This window comes from Electrophorus electricus, chromosome 2 (assembly GCF_041902795.1).
Source record: "Electrophorus electricus isolate QZ-2024a chromosome 2, ASM4190279v1, whole genome shotgun sequence".
Lineage (NCBI taxonomy): Eukaryota > Metazoa > Chordata > Actinopteri > Gymnotiformes > Gymnotidae > Electrophorus > Electrophorus electricus.
Genome location: NC_137498.1, coordinates 16,388,937 through 16,393,037, shown reverse-complemented (window position 1 = coordinate 16,393,037; position 4,101 = coordinate 16,388,937).

Here is a 4,101-nt window from a genome sequence, read left to right as displayed (position 1 = left end):
GTGATGTTGGTTAAGTAACAGGTGGCTTGCCAGTTCACAGCTACCAGAGGGAGGCCACAAGCCGGGAGCTAATCAGGGTTTGTTAGCCGGATCTCCTTCGGGTGGTATCACCCTACATAACAGCTTCACAAAGGCCCCTCTTAGAAAAGTCTTGTTGTGACACACGTATGTTACATCTGTCAGGGTGCCTCACCCCTGATCAACCTGACCGTCACAGGTTACATATTGAAATTGTGATTGGTGGGTTGTGGGAGTTGTGCATGCAGACAAAACCACACCGAGGCACATGGTGCATTGCATTGCTCCTCCATGTTTTCGTCAGTGTCGGTTGGCAGTTGGTTTATGGGGCAGAGTTGGTGGCTCTTAATGAGGGTACAACCTAATCAGAGTGTGCCAAACAGCTAGCAGGAGGCCTGGTTGGCTCAAATGGTCTTCCCATCAAAACTTCGAAAGGGGCCACTTTTGTGGTTGCACTAGGAGTCATATGCATTTCACATAGAACTGCAGCTAGCAGTTTTTTGATCATGTAGTGTGTTCATTCCACTATGCCTGACGACCGAGGGTAATAGCGAATGTGAAACTTTGATGCTCAGATATTTACAGAGATGATGAGTCATGCAAAACATCAAAGCATTCAAACAGCCAACATTCAGGATGGTAGAGAAAAACAGAAGATGTATTTATTGACACCAGTATGGTTTACAACAAAGGAGTTGCCTCGAGAACAACTGCAGACCTTACATTTGGGATCTTATTTTACCCTTCTTGATCCCCCCCGACCAAAGTAGAGTGTCACCCTCCAAGGACGCCATTTCTTATTGTCTTATGTCTCAGTGAAATGTTGTCTCTCCAGTCTTAGCCCTCCATTACTTTTTCACACTTATCTGTACCATCTTTGCATTAGAAAAATCATCTTTGTGTGTTAATATCTGCTTTGGTCATTATTTATATTCCAGCATTCAGCCCATATGTGTCATTTCGCCCGATTCCTCCTCACAGTACAGCACCCAGCAGACTGTTTGTCACCCAACCCAGGACTCCACCAATCATGAACTTCACGTCAGATCGTCATCACCGGAATATTGAACTCCCCTGTGTACTTGATTATTTAAGCCTGTCTCCAACATTAGGACACTGTGAAGTATTGCCTCTAGAGTCCTATGCATACCGAACGTTCTTTGGATTGTTTTTCTGTGTACCGACCCTTGACTTTCTAACAATGTTATGGCCATCTGGTGGTGCTACCACTGCAGTAGGACTACAAGTTCAAATGTAGCCAGTTGTGCTGTTTTGAGTCTGGGCCTACACTGCACTATGTAGTACTGTGCACAGTGGCTTGGTGGTTAGCATGTCTGCGTTTCAGAATTGGTGTCTCAGGAGTTTCTGCATGTCTGCGTAGGTTTCCTCTTTGTTTCCTGGGTGCTTTCTCCCACACGCCAAAAACATGGAGGTTAGGTTGATTGGTTACTCTAGAATGTCCTGGTGTTAATGACTGCGAACTCAGTGGTGGATGGTGCTCTGTCCTGGGTGTTGTCCTCTCGCTCCCCTTCCTGTACATGATGCAGTCCTCCGGGTGGCTGTGGTTTCCAGTTGACTGAAGATTGGGCACAATTGACTGCCGATTGCTCTTGTGTACTGAGAAAGGCGCTATATAAGGGTAAAGTCATATCATAGAAAACTCTAGCAATAAATAGACTTGAAACAAAAAAACTTGTGTGTGACCACTGCTCCACCACAGCAGTGCAGAAACAGTTGCTGTTTCTGGTCTAAAATGGGCTTTAGACTCTGATCTGGTGGACGCCCACTGCGTGAAACCTTGAGAAATGAAACCACAACAGACGTCAGACACCTTGATCTCTCAGACCAGAACAGACACACTTTATTCTGGGGCATTCACAAGATGCTTTGAGATCATCGTTAAACATGGGCGTCCAAACCACAAAAATTAAACATACCATTTTGCGTTTTATATATAACAAATGACGTTTAGACTACATTTGTCTAATGAGCTAGCACTGACACTGAAGCGTAGATTTTACCAGATTAAAGCCAGAGCCCTTTTTAGACCATAAGCAGCAACTGTTTCTGCACTGTTGGGGTGAAGCAGTGATCACACACAGTTTTTCTGTTTTGTTTCGAGTCTATTTATTGCTAGAAATTATGATTTTAGCCTTATATAGTGCCTTTCTCAGTACCCAGGAATGCTTTACAATCAACACACTGCACCATGTTTTTATATCCTGTCAACACAATCAGCAGTCAATTGTGTACAGCATACTCTCAACTGGAAACCACAGCCCCCTGGGGGACTGCATCGTGTGCAGGAAGGGAAGAGAGAAGATAACACCCAAGACAAAGCACCATCCACCACTGAGCATGCAGTCATTAACACCTGGACAATCCAGAGTAACTTGCGTATCTTGAATATGGTTTCACAGAAGCAGTCGTTTGGTCAGTGTGGGTGTTTGTATCATGAAGCATCGTGTCACAGAACAGGAAATGACAGCAAGAGTTCTCAGCAGTCAGAGGATGATGTAGCACCATGTGTGTTCAGGGAAGTCTAAAAAGAACCGCTAATGATAAAATGAAAAGAAGAAATAAGAGCTCTGGCCAAGTTCATTTGTTCTCAGTTCCTCTCTGCTGGGTGGACATTAGGGTCAGGTGGACTGAAGTACTGCTGAGAGACTGCTGGAGTCAGTGTGTGTCCACAGTGGTAGTGGAGTTCTGGGTGTAGAGTTGTCAGTGTGTGCTGGGAGGTCAGTGGTGTTTCCATAGTGACAATGCTGCTGAGTTTGTGTCTTCTCTTCACTAAAGGTGAGTGTGAAATTCTCTTTTAATGCTGAATTCCATTAAATTGTACATTTATTTGTTAATATAAAATGTTATTTAAGCAAGCTGACTTTCTCAGGTAGAACTGGAAAAATATTTTGCTTAAAAAATAATTATTAAATATTTCTGCATATCTTATGATTCCATCTTATGAAGTCTGTGTACTTTTTAATATAGTTAAAATATAATTGTCCTATATTTCCTGGTATACGTTTCTATAGGCTACACTGTAGTAAAGAGTAGAAGACAATTACATGTTCTTGCTTTAGTACGTCTTTGTCTCCATGTGCTTTTGTATGTTTTAGTTCGTAGCTCCTCCCCTGCTCTGCCCCTTGACATGTGTCTCATGTGAGTTTTGTCTCTTACCCCTCCCAGTAATTGTTCCCAGATATTCCCCGTTTGTCTCCTGCTGTATAAATACACTAATGCTAATGTCTGCAGTCATGGTAGTGTATGACCCTTATTTCATGTAAATACTTGTGTCATGAAATAACTCAGCTCAGTGAATACATCAAATATAACATCCAGGCTCCACTTTTACAGCAGTGTTCTTAATCTATTAGTGGTGTGAGAAAAATATGGTTTGTGGACTAAATTGTTGTAGAAAAGTATTAGATATGTGTATGCATTTTAATGTGGTCTGAGAGCTCAGGATGTCTGACGTCTGCTGCGGTTTCATTTCTCACAGTTCCAACCAGTGGGCAGTGGGTACCAGATCAGAGTCTAAAGCCCATTTTAGACCAGAAGTGACAACCGTGTTGCTTCTGTCCCTCTGCAGCTGAACTGTGGTCACACACTCACAAGCTCAGTTTCCTTCTAGTCTATTTCTTGCCTTATGCCATGACAGGCTTATCAGTGGTTTCTAGCTAGAAATAGTACAAAATACTACTTTTATTCGGTAAAGTGTAGTTTAATAATCAAAACAGCACAACTCTGACTGCTGGGTCTATTCTAACGTGAAATTGGGATAAAGGATGATGTTTTAAACAAAGACTAAAACTAGAACTAGGCTCCAGTGTGTTCTCAATGGCAGGTCTAGTTTGAATTTAATTTAGTACAAAACAGGTTTAGTATGTGTAGGACTGGTATGGTTACTGATAATTTGGGGAATATTGTGTACTGTGAGAAGAGATGTCAGTACTTCACTGAGAAAAGGGACTGCTCATGTACTACCCAAACCATGTCTATGTTCAAAGGCTGATTTACAGAGTTTATCAAAGTTCAAATAGGTTCTTATTGTGAGTAATGCAGGTTTTTGTTGTTTGTTTTTGA